This window comes from Amphiprion ocellaris, chromosome 9, assembly GCF_022539595.1.
Source record: "Amphiprion ocellaris isolate individual 3 ecotype Okinawa chromosome 9, ASM2253959v1, whole genome shotgun sequence".
NCBI lineage: Eukaryota > Metazoa > Chordata > Actinopteri > Pomacentridae > Amphiprion > Amphiprion ocellaris.
Window position 1 is genome coordinate 9,123,621 of NC_072774.1, and position 23,158 is coordinate 9,146,778.

The 23,158-nt window shown below is 41.7% G+C and overlaps 1 long non-coding RNA gene across 1 annotated transcript; it reads left to right on the forward strand.

Annotated features, from left to right (window-relative positions):
- Positions 1 to 246: 246 nt before the first annotated feature.
- LOC118471193 (uncharacterized) lies at positions 247 to 22,338 on the forward strand. Its single transcript, XR_004848430.2, has 3 exons — positions 247 to 807; positions 12,301 to 12,361; positions 21,156 to 22,338. It is a non-coding gene; the product is annotated as an uncharacterized LOC118471193 (long non-coding RNA).
- Positions 22,339 to 23,158: the final 820 nt, after the last annotated feature.

The following is a 23,158-nucleotide window of genomic DNA, read 5'->3' on the forward strand; positions in this document are numbered from 1 at the left end:
CGTGGAAAAGGCAGCATAATAACCCATTGACGAGGCAGTCGTGTTACATGGGGACAGTATAGGGATCATCTCTCACACACGCACACACACACAAAAAGGAAAAATTGGAGAAAAAAAACAGGAAAACAGAGAAAAAATGTCTCCTCCCCTTTTCCTCTCTCCACGTATACTCCCTCCCACCTTCTTTCTTTCAATCTCTGTCCCTCCCTCTCTCTCCTCTCCTTCTTCATTCCTATCCTGCATGCATACACACTCATATATAGACACACACACGATGACTGATGCCTTCTCTTTGCCGTTTTCCCAGCTTCTTTCTCGCTCTTCCTCTGCACCACAGAGACTTTTGATTGTTTGTCCTCTGGGTGTAGCGTATGGTGGAACCGGTTCTGCACAGCTCCAGCACATGCTGTCCCAGCCACAAACTGAGCAGCAGCAGCAGCAGCAGCAGCAGTAGTGGCGACTGTGGCGGCGGCGGCATTGGATCAGCCTGCTTCTCACTTTGCTGCCTGTGACTTTAACGGCTGCCTCTTCTTTCCCTCCTGTGCTTTTCCTCACGGTGTTGTTTTCCTTTGTCCGCAAGACATATTTCCCCCTTCGCAAAGTACCCGAGCGTGGAAGGGGGCGAGGAAAAATGAGAGAAATGGTGTCTGAGGAAGAGGAGGTGAGGCAGCGGTGGATAAAAATGTGACGAGGCTGGAGTGACATAGAGATGCAAGGCTGCGAGTCAAGAGGGAACTCGAGAGTGAGGAGGATGAGGGGACGAAGAGGAAGAATCACGTTGGAATCAAGAGAAAAATGCGGGAAAAGGTAAAAAAAAATGATATACATATTACATATATTTTCTAATTCCCACTGTGCACACATCTTTTCTGGTTTTTGCTGTCTATCTCGCCTTCATTTCTCTCCTCGGTTCTGGTTTCTGCTAGTTTCTGTTACCTAAAGTCATTTTCCTTCCTCCCACTCCCCACTGGAACATTCCCCCTCCCTCCCCGGTCTTCACGCTTCTCCCAGTGATCCGGCCATGCCTTTTTATCTGCTTGACAGAATATGTTTGTTTGAGCGCTTGCCTGAGAACGAGTTCAGTTTTTAGCTAAAGGCTGGTTTGGGGGCCCAGCTGGGAGGATGAAGGGGAAGGAAGAACGGGGTTGGTGCACTCACTTCTGTGCCATTATCGTGTCTGTCAGTGTCTTTGTAAATTGTAACATCAACTGTGCCGTTTCTGAGTGAGTGGGTTTTGGTCTAGTATTGGTTTTCAGTTTCAGCTGATGTGAAACTCTTCGAAAAGATGACACAAAGTATTAGAATTATTTGGCCACCATCCTCCCTAGTTTGGAACTGGCACGACCCACCCTCTACTTCCCCTTACTGTTTGTTTGTGGTCGCAGTACGCATCCCTGTTACGCTGCTGATGATCAAACCTTCATCTGGACATCTTTGACTGTCCACCAACACCAAACTTACTGCTCTGGATGCCTTAAAGCGTCGAGATCCTCATCTTTGTCGTCCTGTTTGCTCGGAGCTTTGCCTCCATTGTTTAATATTGACAAGTTACTGCCATCCGCCGCTGGTTTGAGGATCTGCGATGCGTCCTTTGTATATGTTCTTAACAAGCCTGTGCATCTCCATGGAGACCTCATACAAGCTCTCCGTCCTCATATCAAACTCACAGAGATACCCCAGTTGTCTCTCTCTCTCTCTGCCAGGGAGCGCCATTTGGCAGAGGGCAGAAATAGTGTTGATCGGTGGATCAGAGAGTGGCTATGGATGGTGGTGAGCACTGATAGATATATGTCAGCTTGTAGGTTTACCTCAGTAGTTGTGGATAGTGGTTTGGCTCGTGGCTGGCTTGTGCAGGGCTCAGCAAAGGCTGGATCGCAACGAAGAAGAGTAAAACGAATACAGGGGGAGTTGGTTGCATCGAAAAATGAATTCAAAAAATATTAATTTTATTCCAGGTGTTATGCCAGTGTCAAACACTCAGTTGTTCAATCAGGTGAACAAATTTGATCGTATCTCATCTTAAAGTTGGAATATGCACACAGGAAATGAAGTCACCTTGATGAGCTACATCTACACAGACCTCTTATTTAATTTGGCAACTCCTTTGCATTCACAGTAGGGAGATATACCTACACGGAAAAGCCAATACAGGGGATGGGCTGGTGGCCGCAAGGTCTGACTGTTAGATACTTGATTTTTACAGTGTTTGACTTCCTGTATACAGCAATAATATCACCAAATTTCAGGTATTGATCAGTGGTTTATGAAAAGTCCGAAGTCTTCGGTATGTTCACTAAATTTGGTGGCATGAGGACAAAAAAATCATCCTCCATTTCTATAATTTTCCTTGGATATGGGATGTTCTGTTGATAGAATGGCAAGTAAAGGTGCCAGTATTTGAAATTAAAACAGTTGTATTTTAAAAGTGGTTTTGTGCCAAAGAAACAGAAAGCTGATGTGATAATATGCAGATGATGCATGTACTTTTGTCACTGTTGAACAATCTGCTAATTCTTTCTACATTTAATTGGATAAAATATCAAAGCATAGTGTAAAGAAAGCACAAATTGTTTGATCAACTACTTTTCAAAACCCAAACATGCTCTATTAACTGTCATGGTAAGCCAAGAAATGTTCATATTTGAGAAGTCAGGGTCAGTGAACTGCTAGCAAATCAGTTAATACTTTAGTTGCTATTTTATTTTCTGTTAATTTGCTCATAATTTCAGCTGTACTACACTACAGCAAACCACACGAGTAATTTGGGTAATTATACAGTGGAGTGGCCTTAATGCTTGATTTATCGAGTGGTCTGGTGTTATCCAGAAGTTATAGCTCGATGTGGAGCTTCAACTTGCACAACTACAAGTGTAGATTTTTCTATCCATGGTGTTTCATCCTGTACAGCTGTTTGGGAGCTTTCTGTCAGCCTCCAGTGACCCTAATACACCTGACAGCTGGTGTTTTAAAATTGTTGTTGTGTTTTTGTTTCTACTTTAATATCAATTTCCACCTCAGTTGTTCAATTTTTCTATTAAAATGGTAATTTAATTGCAGCATTCTGACCTTCTCGCTCACTATTATCATTTCATTCCAGGTGCTTTTAGGTTTATTTAGACATTTGTCCAATCAAATGATAAATTGTTTGGAATGCACTTTAAATATTTTGCTTCACAGCAGCAAATAAATATGTGGTTTGTGTTCATTTTGTGGATTAAGTGTTTCACAAACTTAAAAGCAAATGGAGAATAAGACGGTTGTAATGAATGGAGCTTATTAGTTTCTGCTGTAGCACTAAGACTGGCCATCATATCATCATCATCATCATCATACACTCAGTATGCCTCCTTTGAACCACTTTGCTCCGGCAATGCTAAATACATTTGGCAGAAATAATGGATTGCCATGGCTTGTTGTACTGACAAAGAATCTATCAGTTATTTAAAACCTTTTCAGTTGGAGGCTGCCACTTACTGACCCCTGCGCATCTGAACTTCAGAGTAGAGAGGAAGCCATTCATGTGTTTCACTTCATAAACCATAACTCGGCCTTCGCTATCAATTATGCAGCTCTGGTGTGAAAGAGATGGGGGAAAAGGGCCACACACAACAGGCAGCGAGGTCCGGCGTGGAGAGAAAAGCGCTGCACCATGTGACTGCTGTAGATGTACTAACACTCTCTCACGGTCTGAGTGAGAGCTATTCCCCCTGGACTCAGTGCTCCAGTTGCATCAGTGTTTGTCTGCCTTCTCTAGGACATGGGGCTGAAATGGGGCTAGAGCTGAGAGAGCTCCATCTGGATACCCATAGGGCTTTCCTACTTTATTAGCACAGCGCTGATCGTGTTTCTCGCTGTTGCACAGGATGCAAAGTTCTGCACCAGTTTCACTCTCAAACTGTCCTTGTATTTTGTTTCAGTGTCAAAAGTTGTATTTCTTGATATTATCTTTAGCTGTCCAGCGATGTTGTTGACCGTACAAGCTTTTGTCCACAAATTTTGCAGTGCTGTGTTTTTTACTCCATTACATTTATCTGACAGCAACATCAATTAATTACCAAAAAAACATGATTTTCTTGTAAAATATGACAGTGATAGTGTCAGTGTAGATGGATATGACAGTTCCATCTACATTAATACATTAATATGGCCGTCATCATGTTTAAACATAAATACTATTCTTAATCCAACTTTATAAAATGTGTAATAGACTTCAAACGGACCCATTCTGCAAAACAAGTACTGCACTTTTGATTTTTTTTAGATTTTCTTCAGTGTATAATACAAACTGTAATTTCACATAATTTTTTTGTCTTATTTAACTGTTTTTTTCTGTATTTTGAAATATAGAAAAGTAATAATAAAATTACAAAAATAAACCATGAATTTACATGTTAAATGTAAAAAAAAAAAAAAAAAAAAAAACATTGAAAATCTGTAATTGAGATGAACTGTATAATTCCTTTTTGGGGGGTTTATCTTTTCACTTAAAAAGCCACCATGACAGAGATCTTTGTAATGATTAGTGGGTTCCAAACAGTGTTCATGAGCAGGTACTAATTCTACTCTTACTTGAACTGTATTCTAGTAACCATGTGACACATTGGGGTACAGAAAGCACACTGTCATATCAGAGATACCTGTCTCTCGAGTGTTTGTTACACAGTTCAGTTTGTCAGAGGTAAATCCTTTGTTTCTAAAGGTAGAAATGCATTTTGAGCTTAGAGATTAGAGGAATGAGCCTGTAAATTTGAGATAAAACATAAGATTAGATTATTTTGAAAGTTTGCTTGTGTCGAGGTCACTTGATATGATCTAAAATTATATGAGTCTTACAACAGTAGTTTGGCTTTCTTCATGATTTTTTGTTTCGTTTCAATAAAATAGTGGCATAAAACCAAAGTAAAAAGGGCACTTTTCTGCAGGATTTTGCCTGATAATTTGTATTATGGCATTATTCTACCATATTTATGGGTAACTGTATTATTTTTACATATGTAAATCACCGCTGTTGAACGTCAGAATGTCAAAACAATGCACATGATGTTGTAAAATTAAGGGCAAAATCTGTACTTTAATTATGGAAATTTTTTATTTTTTTTTTAAAACAATTTTTGTTTTTCTAGGGTTGCTGCTACTTTCATACAAGGATATTTTTGAATGCAGGACTTCTGTACTGTAGCAAAGCATCTTATTTTGGGGTGGCCAATAGCCAAATGGTGATGTCAGAAGTGAGCCCTCAGTTCAGATCTTCCTAGCTGGCCTTGACCTTTACTGCATGTCACCTCCCAATGTGTCCTGTTCATTTTTGTCTGTCACTATATAATAAAGACAAAATACCAAAAGATTTTTTTTAAAGCAGGGCATTGCAGCTTCTACCTGAAAAGTATTGTTTTTTTCACTATTTTTGCACACCTAAATTTGATATTGCTCTCAAAAATGTGAGTATTCAGACAACAGATGACAGAAAAGATTGTCTCAATTAGAGCTGCACTGGTAAATTGACCGGGCCAAAATACTGGTACAATATTAGTGTATAGAACATACAGTGGTGTCAGCATATATGTCGGCTAAAAAGTAGCCTGAGGTGCTTTAGAAACAGTGTCACCATCACATAACTTGTCCAATAGAGAAGTGACAGATTTATTTCCAATTGTTAAACGTCTTACTTGGCACATATCTTGTGACTTGACTTTTAGTATCAGTATTGGCATCTAAAATGAAATATCATGGTGTCCATGGTGCTAGTCCACCTTGTGACCAAATAAAATCAATGACTCTTCACTTTGAGAAAACTGCATTCACCTCACATTTGTTTGCATATTTTGCTTTTCTGTAACTGCTTGTATCCTGAAACTGAAAGAAATCACAGATTGACCAGTTTTCATGATGGTTCTACGTTATTTCTACATATTGGAGAACAGAATTGCCTCTTGTCATATGTACAGAGTAGCTGCACTGAGCTGTGTGCAGGACAACGTTTTTACCTCCCTTTCACTGCAGTGTTAGGGTCTTTTCCAGTATGAGTTGAGTTGATATCAATGAATGGTTTCCTCGTTGAGGGACCAGGTGGCTGCCTTGTGTGTTCAGAAGCAGGCAGAGGTGGTGAGGTGGGGGTTAATATTTGCAGGCTGTAGGAATGTGTTTGGAGTCAGCAGTGAGAATTCCTCAGTTCTGCATTAGTAGGTCACAGCGTTGCCTCTTACCTCGTCTAACTATCTCAATCCCCCCCTTTTTATTCATCCCCCTCATCTGTCCCCTCTTTCTTCTGTCTCGTCTTCATCGACACGTTCCCGCCGCTGTCTCATTCCTGATGCACATCTTTTTCTTCTATGTTCTCTCTCTCTCTCTTTCTCTCGCTCAAGTTTTGATCCTCACCATTTCCCCTCTCCTCTCCAGCTCCTTAGATGTCTCACAGACATCTTAGGAGCCTCAGGAGTAGGGGGTTGGGTAAAAAAAGAGCAGGAGATAGTGAAACTGTGAGCGAGTGTGATAACGTTAGCGCAGGGTTCTCTTCTCTCCTGCTGGCCTCGTGTTCTCCTCAGTACATCAGTCATGTATGATTTATGGAGCAGGTTCCTGAGGAGCGAGCTTTGTTGATGTCATCAGGCATTGTCTATTCATATTTTCTCATGAGTTGCTTCAACGGTGGACCAGGGAGTAAGATATTAGGGTCGGCACTGCTGCTCAGGTAAAATCAGGGCCAAAATCACCATCACAGAAACTCCATCCTTGATAACGTATTTAAATTTTTTCTTTAAATTTGAAAGAAACGTCCTTGTGACGGTTGACACCACTCTCATATCTGTGTATTGAATATTATGCTACAGCTGGAAGTCAGTCAGCCATTTTATTTAATGGCTTTAACAAAAACAACGTGTAAATTAGTGGCATTACAGGTGCTGGTAGGCAAAATTTGTTACCTTAAAAAACAACCAGATTAACTGCTAAATTTAACAAACTGCTAAATATCAACCCTCTTTTCTTTTGAAGAAATTGGCAGTTTCTAAGCAGTTTCTTAGGTGTTTTTTGCTCCAGTCACATTTTTATTCACTGTAGGCAAATTTTTTATTCCAATATAAAGTCCTGCATCTCTACAGAAAATGCACAACCATGGCTAGAATTAGCAAAAATGCCAAAAAAAATGTTTTGAGAATTTATTTTACCAAAAAATGAAGAAAAAAATTTAATCCGCATATAGAATTTCTTTTCAAGTGCCCACAGGTGTTACCAGTACTGGAAATAAATAGTGACTGTATATACTATTGATATTTTGCTATTTTACTACTTATATTTTTAAAATTTGTTTCCACATTTGTCCCCTGCCTGCATTGTGTAAACACTGCCTGCAGTTCAGCCAAAAAGTCCCAAAATTTTTGTCGCATGGCTGTTAGTCCCAGCAACATCCCTGACTGCATTACAGTTGAGGCAAGGAATGCAGAATTTTTGTTTTTTATGAAATCTGTTTAGCGTAGACATGTTAATCTTGGTGACTTTTTCAAATTAGATGTGTACAATAAAGGATTTTGTTGAAATATCATGCTTTTAAGCTCAGAATCGCTTCACTCGGAATGTGAGAGACAATGGAATTGCTCATTATTAATTCAAGGACTGTCAGAAGGTTGAAAATCAAACTATTCGTTCGGTTTTCACAGTTTCTGGATCTGATCGACGGTGTAATTTTGACATTTTTGGAAGGCTTTCACACCTGCGGGCGTGTTTGGGGTTTCCGAGGGGTTAAGTTATTAACAGTATGGATAATCAATGCTTTAAATCATTTATCAAGCAAAAAATGCCAAATATGTGCGGGAAGCGTAAAAGGTTTATTGACCGCGGTTTGAAGTGTCGCTACATCTCCTCTGGCACCATATTGATGGCGTTCACAAGGCTCTCCATTACACTCTCTGGTGATACACAAGCTCTGCAATGTGTCGGAGGTGTAACCGGTGCCCACGTCACACTGCGACTCCCCCAAGTGTGCCAGCTCTGTGGTGCCAGACAGGGAGGAGGAGGAAGAGGAGGAGGAGGAGGATGGGTGGTGTGAAGAAGGAAGGGAAAACAAAGATGAAGGTGTAAAGAAGCAGGCTGTCTGAGAGGTAGAGACAAGTGGGTGAAAAGGCGAGACTGGGAGCATCTGAGGGAGGAAGAAAGGGTTTGATGATGGAGGAGGTGAAGAGGAAGGAGGAAGAGGAGGGATTCTTCGCGAGTCGCTCTGTGAATCATTCGAATATGAACCTCGTGGTTCAGAGGGCCGACTGTCACCGCAGCACCTCAGTCTCAGAAAAATAAAGGTTCTCCAGAAGGCCCTCTGGTTCCTCAAAGCACCATCACAAACTGAAAAACATCTTTATTTCGGAGATGGTTGTTCGTGTGCTTTATGTAGTTCTTTGAAGTACTTTTTATTTGAGGTGTTTGGAGGCTGGTAATGGTGCCACACTAACAATTATTTTCATTGTCAATTACTCAATTAATAGAATAATCATTCATATGTAAACTATCAGAAAACTGTGAGAAATACCCACTGCAGTTTCCCAAGTTGACATCTTGTAAAATGTTTTGTGTCAGAGCCCAAAATATTAACTGTATTACTTTACCAGAAAAGATCATGAACTGTTGCAAATGCTTACATTTTGGCTTGAAAACCAAATAAAGAAATAAATAAAAATAGTAGCAGGTGGGTCCACATCCTGAAAATCCTTTCTTTATAGAACCTATTTCAGTTCTTTAGAGCAAAATTTATTAAAGTGCTACAAGTACCATTTTTGTGGCTCTTTGAGACAGCTTTGGGGATTCTTCAAAGAAATGCTTACAGTCGAGGTTTTTTAAAGAGGATCCTGCTAAAAAAAAAAGCTTTTTGTGGAACTAAGAATCGCTCTTTGTTGTCAGTTTCAACTGTAATGTTTTTGAACAATCTGCTGTTATGTGACAGACTTTCCCCACAAAATTATACATAATATTTAGTAAAAGCACACAAAAAATATTAATTTACATGCTAACTGTAAAATGAACAGGCCAAACTTTACCTTTTTTAGCTATATTTTTTACTATTAGTAATTTTACTTGTTTGACAGTAAAATTACTCTGTTTACTGTTTGTAAATCTACTAGAAAAGATCATTATTTTACACGTTTTGCTTTTGTTTCACAGTTTTTGAATGTTACAGTATGCCACTGTTTCATTGACTTATTATTTCTGGCACCCTTGCTGCCAGTTTCTCAGATTTTTTTTTGCTACAGTGTGCTATCAACTGTCAACCTTTTTTAGTTCCACTTAGCAGTTTAGTGTAGCAGTAAAAAAAAAAGTGTCAGCGTCACCTGTTTGAAGAGAACACGTGAACTTTTGCGAGCAAAACTTTCAGGGGTTGAGGAGTCCATATAGTTGAAGTAAAACCTGCCGTTGCCGGCTGTTCTTTGGTCAGCGGGGGTCGACGGGGTCACATCTGTAAGATGAAAGGAGAGGCTGCGGTTGGTTGCTTCCACAGAGGGATGGAAAGGTCAGGAAGTGGCCCCAGCACAAACACCAGACTCATTGTTCAAGTTCAAGGTAACACTGAATGGGGTTTTCATTCACTTAGGCCGGCCCTCCGTCCTCTGACAAGTCGCTGTTTTTTTTGTTTTTTTTTTTTTCAATTAAAAAAAGCACCGCTATTAGAGGAAAACACCGCCTTTGGCGTTGTTCGACACTGATGTCGTGCTGTTATAATTGTAAACTAATTATGCCGGTTTTATTTATTTAATTAGGGTTTTCTTTTTTGGTGCAGGAGGAGAGCAAATGTTGGCAGGTTTGAGAGAATTATCTGCTGTAATATTAAATCGTGCTCACATGTGGCTCAGGTGTGCCCAGTCTTTGCCCTTTCAGACAATGAACAAGGTCACTGTCAAGGGGTCAGATGTCGGGTCTCCGCCCTCCCTCCCTCCCTCACCCTCCCTCACCCTCCCTCCCTCACCCTCCCTCCCTTCTCCTCTGTTGTGTCTGTTCAGTCGTCAGCTCCTCATTAACTCCTCACAGGGGATTTCCTGTTCGCCTCCTTCGCTTCCCTGTTCCTGTTCAAAATGGAACGGCGTATTAGCTCTTTTTACAAAACATGAATAATTTAACGTTTCGCAGTTATTGTGCTGACTACGCGATCTAACAGCCTAAAAGTTGTAACTACGCATGGGGAATGCAAAAATCGAGACGCCGGCAACAAACCTTTGGAAAGTCCGGACCTGTAATTCATGACTTTGTGCTCGCAATGAATACAGTACAACACATACACACACACACACACACACACACCTATATATACACACACACACACACATATATATGTTTGTATATATACACACACACACACACACATACACACACACACACACAGGCACATAATTCAGAGTCTGACTCACTCCCTTTAACAGAAAGTCAATAACAATACAGGAATGATTAATCAGTCCCTCTGTGGCCTCTCCCTCGCTACTCACCACCTTCCACTCTTTCTTCTCAACCCCACTCACCCTCTCTCGGCTCGGTATTGATCTGAATGCATTTGCTTCCCATTTATCTGTTAGCATCCCTCCCCCCATCGCGCTCTGCTGCTGCCACTGCATTGAGCGGTCACAAAGAACCTTTTACACCGGAGTGTCTCGCCGTGCACGCGCTCAGTGCCGCGCACGAGGCAACACACATCCCCTGCGAGCGTGCGCGCCTCGTCTGACACTCCGATACACTTAACTGCATTGCACCGGGGGGACTGGGCCTGATTATTCTGGGCTGTGGAGTGCAAAGTAGGAGGGTCCATTTCGTAGCGCAGGTGCATTACATGTTTGTATGTTGCGCTCGCATTCGGCTAAACACAAAGCGGCATTCTTAGAGGTTTAACTGACAGCTCATTTGAACCCCCGCCTCTCCTCTCCTTTGCATTCTCCCCTCCCTCCCTGCCATTCTGGTTGGTGGCACACAGGTTGCCATGACACCAGACTGTTTTGTCTGCCCTTTGACCTCTTTAAGGGGCTCTGTGGTCAATCAGGCATTACATGTGAGGGGCAAATAGAAGGGAGGAGAGGCAGCGAGGAGGGAGGGGAGGCTGCATTTCCTCTGTAAAAATTAGGCCCAAAAGGTTCCTCTATACGTCCGCTTTGTACACAGCAGAAGGTGGGGAGCCTCCAAGAGCCAGTCAAACAAAGACACATGTGCACATATAGACATGGCAGCGCTCTGCAAGGGTAAATGAACTAGGCTGGAGCTCCCAGGAGGTGGGGAGTTATTATGCTCATTGTGCAGTCGGCCAGCTAAAGCTGTTTGGCTGCTTCTTTTGAAGTTATATTTATCAAACCGGAGCAGGAGGCTTAGCACTCCAAGCTGGTGCATTGCTTTGTCCACACTGCAGAACGCATGTGTGCAACGAGATGGCTTTCAAATATCAAGATCTGAACCCCTTTAAATGTTTACCTAAGCAATCTTAGACAGAATAGTGAGTATAAAAAATAGATTTATGTAACAGTGTTGCCTCCAGTAAAGTCTGCATTTGATACCTTTGAGCGCTGACTGTGTCAAATAGAATTATCCTCACTAATTCCCTCATAGCAAACTGCAAGTGGCCACAGTTACACTGAGTGCCGATTGTGTTGGGATCGTTTTGTAAATATCCAAACATGTATTAATTGCAGCACTTATGAAACAACACAAAACATTTCAGCTTTAAGTGCAGCTTTCAAAATGGGGCTAATTAGAATGTGATTAACTCTGCGGTGTGCATTAATCACTCTGTTTCATGTTTATTACAAAAACAACCTCTGATGCTTCTCTCATTTTATTTTACGTGATGATAATTCATTTTCTAATTGTGTCATCTGGTTTATTGTTGCCTCTATGTGCTTAACCATGGCCCCTGCTCTGGATACTTGTATCCTTTATATCCCTCATATCTTAATTGAAACACTTTCATTACAAACAGAGCTGGAATCTTAAACTCTGCATGTTTGCACTCTTTATACTGTTTCACTTCTGTTTTCTTTTTGATTGCACATTTTAGATTAAATTCAGAGGCGATCATGTGCGCTACTTTTTTGGAGCTGATGCTGTTCCTTCCAGCAGCTCAGGAGTAAGTCGGTAGCTTGTCCTCTGACACTTCAGCTGTTGCAGAGATTGAACCTGTGACCTCTTGGTTAAACAGTCTTTCTATTCACGAGGCCCTCTTCACTCCCTCTAACCATGATGTGTGTGTGTGTGTGTGTGTGTGTGTGTGTGTGTGTGTGTGTGTGTGTGTGTGTGTGTGTGTGTGTGTGTGTGTGTGTGTGTGTGTGTGTGTGTGTGTGTGTTTTTCAGTCGGCCTCCAGTTCAAATACGAGGCACACCTGGCGCACGCTGACAAGGGAGTGATCTCAAGGTAATATTTCTGTACATTTAACTCATCCCATCTGTCTTAAAAACCTGAATAGATGATTCACACACACATTATATGTCAGTGTACACAGGCATAAACACCCACATCAATTCTGTTTTGCATTACGTGTGCTGCATTTATTCTTCTTCTTTGGCAATCGTGTTTATCTGCACCGTCCTTGTTCAACATACAGCCAAGTGTAATATCAGCAGATGATGCAGGGATACCTTTGGCAGCAAATAATGGAGAAAAATCCATCCAGGACTTGGATTAATCAGGATATTAGTGACACTAAGATGGGGTATTTCTTTTTGCATTTATGCCCGGTTATAAATTGCTTAAAAAACAAAGGAATAGACGTAGACATTCTACAGGATTCAATGGCCAAAATGTCAAATTACACTTTTAAACTGTGAAATATAACAAACATCAACTAGTGCATCTACAGGATTTTTGCAGGCCCCTTTATAAAGGTGTCCATATTTACACTCACAACAATATTTATCATTTGCAGCCTGGATTTTTGTTCAACCCTCATTATAAAGTTCTGTTCCTAAGAGTTTCAGTCACGTGCACTTTGAATCTTTGCACTTTGACAGATGGATCTACATGGTTTTCTTTTTTTATCGTCTAACTCATTTGTGTGCACAAAAACTCTCACCGTAATTCAGTAATGAAACGCATATCCTGATCCTTTTCTTGAATAAGTACTAATATAGTACTTTAAAAATATGTCACTACAAGTAAAAGTCCTGAATTCAAAAACTTCCTACTCAAAGAATCAAAAATAAAAATACTTATTCAATGGTCAGTGTTAGTGTTACTATAATACATTGTGTTTTTTAATATTATTGCTGCCTATACAGCAATGCATCATTTTCTATGTTTGCAGTATCGCTGTTGTGAAGAGGAAACTTTTCACAAAAAATATTCCTGTTTTTATCTTCACTATGCATTTTTCAGCAAACCCAAGGGGCAGTTTGAAAAGTTTATAGAGCTTAGAAAATAGGAGAATTTACTCAACCCATAAAGAAACATCCTTCAGTTTAACTTTCAGAGTCACCACATTTGAAGGTATGCAGTTTTTGCTGTACAGAAAGAGTATAAAATAGTAATCTGAAAAGGACCGAAAGCTGGAATAAAAATTGAAAATTTTTGCCTCTTGGATGTGGAGTAGAAGTATAAAGTTGCACAACATAGTAATACTGAAGTAAAATAAGAGGTTTAATTTATACATATTTACAGCACGGATAAATGTATTTAGAAACATGAGCTAATATATTCATTTTGCTCTCTTTGTCCACAGACAAGTGAAGGTCCTCCGTGGTGATCGCATTTATTTCTTGTTACAGATTTACTTCACATGGACCATAAATTAAATATAGCTCAGCCAGAGTGTCCTTACTCGCAAAATTCATCCGTTTCTCAAATGATTCTTTGGCACGCTGCAAGCCAAAATGCAGGTCCTATAAAAAATATAAACATGCACAAACATATGTTTATTATTTTAAACCCACAAACATAACACACTGTGATAGCTCTGAGGAGCTTTAGGCCTCGTATCCAAAATATAGCATTTGTCCTTGAATTATTTGGCAAGAAATCCCAAAAATTCAATAATGCTCGCACCCTGTCAGCAAAATATGAAATAATTATCAAGCCGATGTGATGCAGCTCACAAGACGCTGTAGAGAGATCAAAATAATTCATGACTTGTCTAAAATTAGATTTAGTACTAAAATGCAAAATAAAATGATCCAGATTTCCAAAGTAGGATGCTTTTGTGGTGCTTCATCGGGGGGCAAAATAACGAACAGGCTGTTTTTTTTCCCCCCTAATTAGACACATCCACCATCACACTGTCACCACTGTGAAATTTAAGGCTTTAATTTCAGACACATTCTTCCATCGTGAATTTGATTGGAAACTTCGCAAGGGGAGGCGTTTCGAAAGGCCAGTCACACACCAATCTCCAGCATACGCAAATTGACAGCTGTGCCATAGCAACAGTTTGGCTAGTTGCCAGGCTGTTGGGGTTGCCAGGCAAAAGGTTCCCATGGCAACATTCATTTTGCCATCTTGGCATATGAGGTTGGCGTCAACCAAAAGCAGATTAGTGTAGGATAGAGGATTGCTTTCACCTGGGAAAAAAAACCACATTCATATTTCAGCAGATCAGGCAGTTGCTCTTTAACATTACAAACACTGAAACACAAAGTTACCCTCAGAGAGGCTGCATGCAATATTCAGATGCAAAGGGGCAGCAGAGGTTACATTAATATTAGCTGTAAAAACTGGAAATTTTTTGGCGCTCCAGAATCAGGTGTTGCTGCGCACTCAGGCCACTGAGTATTCCCCATCTTTCCCAGGGTTGCATCATGCTCGTTTCATCACCTACAGTATGAAAATCACTGAAAGCGAAATAGTCTTGTTGTGTCGGCTGTCGAATCTGTGAAATCTCTGACATGCCTTTAAGGATCATCACATTCTGTGTCACTGTATGTGGATGATGATCAAGTATGTGAGGAATTTTGAACTTGACGTGACACCACCCCATTTAGGAATCGCTCCAGACGTTTTTTTTTTTTAAATTTATTCTCATAGCGGAGTAGTTTTTCTCAGCTTCGATGTTTAAGGGTGCAGTGAGCGAGACAAGGGAAGAGGGAGCGAGAGGGTGTGAAGGATAGCTGACATTGGCACTATTACACTGCATTTCTGCGTGATTTGACTGTGAAAATATTGCAGACACGGGGTAAAGTAGAGGAGGTTGTGGGTATGTTTTAAAAAAAAAAAAAGAAAAGAAAGGAAAAGACCAGCAGCCGGCATGTGTGGATGAGAAGAGGGCAGGAGGCGGGTATGAGGACAGAGGGTGGTTAAAAGGGTAAGAGGCGGGAAATGGGGGACCCATGAGGGCTGAAGCAGGGAAAAAAGCGACTGAGGGAGGGAGAGAGAAGAGGGGAAGGGAGGGGAAGGGAAAGAGGTGCATTTTGGGACATAGGAATGAAAGAGGTGGGTAAGAACTATACCAAAAAATTTAAAAGAAAGCAGGAGGAGGAGACGTAAATTCATAATTACACAAATTCACCTGGCAACACTTTAACAGTTAAAGGTTTTGAGATGGGCTATCTAGTTACTCTCTAATGCCTCTTTGTTAGGAGATGGATTCCTTAAATCCCACATGCCAAGCAGCGATTTCATGCAGAGAATGCAGAGCTCCTACATGCTGCTCCCTTTTGTCAGCAGTGCAGAATAAATATTCACAGTTCGCCATCTTTATTTTGACGGCATTTCTTGTTGCATTTCAGTTCCGATGAGGGTCTGTTGAAAGTCTTCAAATGGCATGTACACAGCATATCATCTTGCCCCAGTTCTGTCTGAATCTGAGTAACGTAACACTCCTGGCTTGTAGCTGTTGGAATGTAGCATTGTGCCAGCAAACCTGTAGCACACAGCGATTATGATTCCCTCAGAGAGCACCGACAGATCTCAAAAGTTTTAATTTAGAAGTCTCCTTTTTTGTGTGTTTTACTCAGCATGTGACATGAAGGAAATTCCTTTTTTTTTTTTTTTTTTTTTTTTTTTTTTACTGTGAAGCAGAAGTTCCCCCAGATTTAGACATCACAGCTGACGGCAGGCTCGATGGCGATGACAGAGTTATGGCAGATGGCGTTTAACTCCCATGAAAACCTGTCAGCTAGTAAGTCCAGTCGGACAGCTGATTTGGATGCTGGATGCTGCAGCGTGTGTGTGTGTGTGTGTGTGTGTGTGTGTGTGTGTGTGTGTGTGTGTGTGTGTGTGTGTGTGTGTGTGTGTGTGTGTGTGTGTGTGTGTGTGTGTGTGTGTGTGTGTGTGTGTGTGTGTGTGTGTGTGTGTGTGTGGATGTATGAGTGCAAAAAGAAAACGCACAATACGGTTCACTAATGATGATGATTTTTAAAGGAGGAAACAAGAATTTCGGGCGTTGCTTTTGGGATTTGCTTTGAGAAAGAGATTTAGATCTGCTGGCACTGAAAGACCTGAGCTGAGAGAAGTGAAGTGAAGTGAGCTGGAGTTTGCACAGTCACCAGTAGAGGGCAACAACTCCTAAGAAATGAATGGAAGCGCTATGAATGAACATCGGAAATGAAGCTTTTGTAGTAGTTTCACCTGCATGAGAGGCCTCGGTGTCAAAGGGTTTTCATAGTTGTGTGCTAGTGTTGTCAAAATTCTGACTTTTGTCTCACCGTGCTGCATTGTATTTAATTATCTTCAAACCTTGAGCTACATAGATGCAACTGAGAGTCTCTGCGCTTGTGTGTACTTTAAATAACCTTCCTTTGTCCTGTGGTGTCACTGCAGCATTTCTTGGGGTGCAGCTTCGAATGGTTCCCCCAGTTTGATCGTAATCTCTGTTTATTGTTGTAGAGCCGCAACATGCATCACTTTCCCTTCTTTCCCTGCTATTCATTTAAAAAAAACTTCTATACTACAGCCACATGCATGGACAAACACACACCTCTACAGTTGAGAATCAATTTCTAATTTATTCTATAGCACAACACAACATGCACACCTTGAAATCAAAGAGGACAAATCCCTTCTGTACGACTTAGGATCAAAACTTGCTGAATGATTCAGCGAGGAGGGCGTTAGTTCTACGAACGTGCTGCTACAGGAGTAAAGTGGGGCATGAGGTAATTGGTCGACTGGAGGACGGGAGGCAGACAGGTGTAAAGTACACAGACACCTGCTGTTGAAGATCTTGTCTGGAGAGCGGCTCTACACTCTGTGCTCTGCAGTGTGAGGTAGTTGGTTGTATGGTTTCGCATAATAAACAGCACGGAGATAACTGTACAACCTTCTAGCTTTCCCTGCGGAGTCACTCCTTGCCACGTCTAGCGCACCACCAGCAGAGAGGTAAGTATGTTTTGTTGCTCAGCCAGAGGACCTCCTGGTGTTTAACGACTTGACTCGTCCGTTTTCAGCTGCAGAGCGCCTTTTATTCGTTCTAGGTATAATCATGATACTTTCTCCTTTGGGGCAAAGTCCTCATGAAGTGTCTTCCCCTGATAAGTTACTTTGTGGGTTCATATTTGGGCATGTTTGTCAGGATGACTACCTGCTGCTTGTAGCTCTTACTGCAGCAGAAATAACTCAGTTTTTATCCTATGACTGACTTTCAAGTTGGAGGAGAGACTGTGCAAAATTTTATTAGATATGAGGGTGGCTTAATTCCTGATGTCATCACTATAATATTTTTTTCTTTTTTACTAAGCTCCAGTAGTCTTCCCCCTAATATTAAAGACAATATTTGTAGAAATCGGTGCAAAATACAATCCAGCTGCTTCCTATTTTATAGGAAACAGCTGCTAAATAAGCTATTACTAAATTTCCAAATCTTTTAAGCCGGCAAATAACCTCACAAGTAACACTATTACTGAATTTAGAGAAGATGAATTGCGAAGAAAGTCTGAAATGCTTTTCCAAGAAAAAAGAAAAAAAGCTACTCGCCTTCTCCCTCTTTCAGCCCCCCCATATAGTTTCCGTACATCCCCAATGAGCAACAACACAATGCACAACATATCATACATACAAATTGCATGAGATACGTTCATTATATACATCCTCGCTATGGAAAGCATGTGTCTTGCAGTAATTTGTGATATCTATGTAATACAACAGGTAGAGGACATTATACTTTTACACATGTGCTACTTTAAAGCTATATCTCACGCACACATGCATCGTTTTTCCCCTTTTCATTACCCCACAACCTACCTGCTTCCTCCCCCCTGTTCCCCCCCTCAGTATGTCAGACTGTTGGTTGAGACAGCAGCCATCTGCAGTGCGTTATAGCCAGCTCTCCTCCCCTACTGGAAGAGGGGGGAGAGAAAAAAAAAAGAGCGGGAGCATATATCAGAATTGTGCTGATTCTGCACTGTCAGTCGTTCTTTATCATCCACCACACAATGCTGTTCTCCTGCCAGGACAGACACTGGAATGCCAGACATACTGCAAGGTGTGAGGAGCAAGGATAATGTACATGGGAGGGGAGCACCATTGCATATTCCTCTATCTTTGCCAGGGATTGATATAGCAAAGATTTTTTTTTATACACCAGTGACCGTCTCATTTTCCAGCCTAGCAGATGCTGCACATGGTGCATATGTGCGAGCAGATTGTCATACGAACATACTCTCATACGTCCACGTGCACATATGCTGCTTTAAAGATGTCTTTACAGACTTGGAATCATGAGGAAAATGCCACAGCTTCACGGAGTTCCTTGAAGCATCTGCTCGTGCAAAAATTCCTACATCGCACCCTTTTTATGGCGCCTTTACGCACTTCATAAAAACAGGTGTGATGAGTAGGAGTGTTGCCATAAACAATGCGGTGTGCGATCTCTTGGGATATAACGGCGAACTGGAGCATCCCGATCCAGAGACAGACAAGGCAGACACCATCCCAGACTGATGATGTCATCCCTGTGGAGCACTCCCAGTGCTTTGTTTCTCGGTGGCACTGCAGAGTGCAGCCGCAGGCATACACACACACACACACACACACACACACACACACACACACACACACACACACACACACACACACACACCTGTCTGTGACATTCTGCATTTGTCACTCAGGTTCGGATGCTGCTCACATCAGAAAGAGCTGCTTTCTCCTGGTTCTTCAGCCAAAATGGCGCCCAGGTAGACTCGGTTTTGGAAAGAGCTGCTCTAACGTGGACAAGAGGAGGGCAGACACACACACTCCTGCACTCTATAATCTATTCGCAATCTGTTTGGAGTTTGTCTTTGTGACACTAATGCGGGATCGGATAGGATATATGTTCTGCTGCACCAGCACATATTGCGCAGGAACTCACATTGGATGCAAAAGAAGCGGTGCATCACAGCAGATAGTGTAAACACATTCAGCATGTTGTTTCTATGCAAATGTAGGTGTCATGGCATTACTGTGTGATTGCAGCTTCGGAGGAGGATGTTAAGAGTGGTGTAGTGCATCCGAGCTGTGAATAAGACAGTTACACAGAATAGGATCAAAGCAGGAAATAAATTCGGCTGTGCAGAGCATGCGTCTGCTGCTAAAAGAGGCGATATGGATACATCATGATTATTCACGAGGTATTACGAATGTATAGCATTTTTGTTCTAACCTACATTTCTGAAAGGTTGGAGCCTCATCTTGCATATTTATGAAAAAAGGAACCTCATGAGTTGTTCTTCAAATGTTGCAAGAGGTCAGTCTGTGTTGTGCTTTTCTTAGTTTCACAGCATTTTCCATGTCGGCCATTGTGTTTTCTATCATATTATCACAGGCCTCAGTCAGTGCTCGCTCCTTGAGGCCAAAAGTGATGCATTTTCTTTGGCAGGTTACCCTCATTTGCTCTGAATGTGTGAGACATCGGTGATATGCTCTGTTGTACAACATGGTCAGAACACTTTAGGGCCATTAATGATGCTTACACATCAAGTGTAGTGTTTATGCTCCGTCTCGCTGAACAGACAGCCAATCAGCGGGTCCAAATTAGATTTACTTTCATTTCTGAATTTCCCTCGGGGCTGTATGATTCTGTTATCCGACAAACACAACTCTCTGTCCTCTCACACAGAGAGAGGAGCACAAATATTAGAATGAAAACCGCCGTGAGACACGTGAACTGATTGAGCAGGAATATTAAACCTATTAAAAAATATTGCACATTAAGTATGTGGGGGGAAAACAAAAAACTGTTGCAATTTCTTTGTTTGTGGTTGCAACACAAAGGGTGGCGGGTGCTTTCGATGCGTTTCCATTTGGATTCGGGTTGTGCCGAGCGGACTAACTGCACATTGTTCACCTCTGATGTCAAGCTGTATAATCAAGACACATTTCATAATTGGCAGAGCTCTCCGTGATGGGTTTATTTAGCGCGTTTGATGTCACTCCAGCTGCAATTTACAGTGGTGTTGGAGCAACACCATAAATCGTGTAATCAATCTGATGATGGTATGATTGCTTGTACACATAGGAGGAGGCAGTAATGTCAGGCTCTCACGTTCATGACACTCCTGGGCTTCATATTTTCTCTCTATTCTCGTCCTATTAGAGATTCTGACCCTCCCCCTCCATCCTCACTTTCTGCTAGCCTCTCTCTCTCTCTCTCTCTCTCTCTCTCTCTCCTCCTCACCCCCTCCCCACCACCTCCCCCCTCACTCACACACTTCCTCTCTTTCACACACATACAAACACACACACACACACGCATGCACTCACTGCACTCTTATTCACTCTCTCTTTCCAGCTCTCACACTTCCACACACATCCACGTAGCTCACAGACTGGAGTGTGTGTGTGTGTGTGTGTGTGTGTGTGTGTGTGTGTGTGTGTGTGTGTGTGTGTGTGTGTGTGTGTGTGTGTGTGTGTGTGTGTGTGTGTGTGTGTGTGTGTGTGTGTGTGTGTGTGTGTGTGTGTGTGTGTGTGTGTTGAGGTAAAGGGGGGGTTACCGGGCGAGCAGAGACGTGAGGCTTTGGAAAAACGTGTGAGGGAAAGAGGAGGGAGATGGTAGGATGACGACTGGGAGAGCGTAAAAGAGGGAGAAAGGAAAGAGAGAGGGGGACTTTGAGGTACAATGAAAAGCAAAAAAGAGAGTGCAGCATGGAGGGTAAATGTGTGTGTGTGTGCGCCGCCTCGTAGTGTTGGATAGCATGTGTGTGCCAGGCGGTACAGTGTGTACGCGAGCATGTGAACGCACAAGTAAGCAGGCTTTTCTCTCTCTCTCTCTCCCTTCTTTATTTTTTCCTCTCGTTTGCAGCTCCCCGTGCGTCTGTGACAGCAGCCCTGCGGAGACAAAAAGGTGGAGCGCTGGATAGATGTTCGTCGGGCAGGTAGGTAGAGAGCAGAATAATGGAATCAATACTATTGTCTGTAACCTACCTGCCGCTGGGCTCCCTGTCTGGCCCCAACAGAGACCATCAGAGGGAGAGAGAGGGAGCTGGGAGAATCACTCTGGCTGCGAGAGGAAAAGAAAAGAAGAGCGGAAGGTGATTGTCTTTTTTCTTTCTTGTATATTTTTTTACTAACAAGGTGGATGCAGATCAAGGAATGTGTGGGGTTTTTTTAAAATGCAGGGGTTGCATGCATTTTTTTAATCTGAAACTTTTTTTTCACCACTAATTCATCACATCCTTTCACAGCAGTTCAACCAGTCATGTCATGCTGTACGTGCACGCATGTGAGCGCTCTAGTATATATATATTTGTAGTATTTACGTGCCTTACTGTCTCTGCTTGCATAAGCCTTTCAATTAGTATCAAGGCTGGATGCTGTCGAGGTCATGTCTCGTGGTTTGTTGTAGTTCGCCTTATCCTTAAGCAACTTCTTTGTAAAATTTCTCTCATTATGATTACTATTTTAAAACTAGCAGCTGTCCAGGAATTTAACTGTTATGACTGGTGATAATACAGCATGCTTTTACACTGTCACTGAACTGACTGCGATCAACAGAAAATTTCTCTTCCTGCCCTGCTGTGTGATTTGGCTCAGTTAATTTCTGACAGTATTTTAAACAACTTAAATGCTGCCTATACTGCAGACAAATCCATTATTCATTTCAGTTATGACAAATGTCTCCTTATTCCCCCCCACCCCCCTACCGGTCTGTTCCAGCTGCCACATCTGTCACATGCGACATTAACTACAACAAGCTTAAAATTTCACCTCTGTGTTCAGAAATCTCGAGGCCTGTTGGCTTATGAAGTCAACCTGTAGGTAAATGCATAATGTGAATTAACGCAGTTCAGTTTGATGCAGCGCGTGACGCAGACACATTACACCTTCATTCACATTCACGCCGAGGTGTTGATTGAAAAATAAAATAAAAACATGCTTCCCCGATAAATGAGGCAGATTTCCCTTTTCCCTCAACGTATGGACATATTCAGTCTTCCCTAGTCGGTGTGTGTCATTCTGTCTGTCTGCCAGTGGGTGGCATTGCATTCTAATGAATTCTCTCTTTCAATCACCAAAAGAGTCATATATATATATATATATATATATATATATATATATATATATATGAGTGTAAAATGCCTTTATGCCTTTATGTTACTTCATTTACAGGTGGACTGAATCCCTTCTTGTCCATAATCCTCAAAATTTTGCTTCGTCTTAACTGGTAAGCTAGAGGACAGATATAATAATAAGCACTGCATAAAGATATTGTCTGAAAAGTCTCACTCTGACTGTATCTACATTTAAGTTTTCTGGTTAGGAAGCTTTTGAGAATGAAACACGTTCGCAGTTATCAAGAACTAAAGGTAAAAGTCTCCCTCTTTGCCATAAGTTATGATTCAGGCAAAGATCCTGCTAGGTATGTGTCTTGCATGCACATGAATGGCAAGTATGGAGAATTTAAGTTAAATGACCCTTTTTGACATGTGCAATGTTTCTTTTATGAATGTGATTTTCTCAGAAAGCTATCAGACACTCATTTGACAGTGCTAGCTCAATAAACCACGTTCAGAATGCTCAGGATGTTTATCAACAGTTTAGAATTAATTATTTCTCCTTAATGAATTTGTGTCTCCTCCAGGACGAGCTCAGCGGCTGCATTGCTGCGATTATTTGTTTCCTGCTGTGAAAAATGTTACGTTGCGTCTGATTGCTGCACTGCAAAGCAAAAAAAATAAATTGTTCAAATGCGAACAAACGTGTCGTGATCATGCGGCAATTGCGCTTTAATTGAACTGATCAGCTGCGCCTGTGATCTGCAGCGAAACCAGGAGACCGGTCGGTGCCGCAGAATCCAAATGTCAG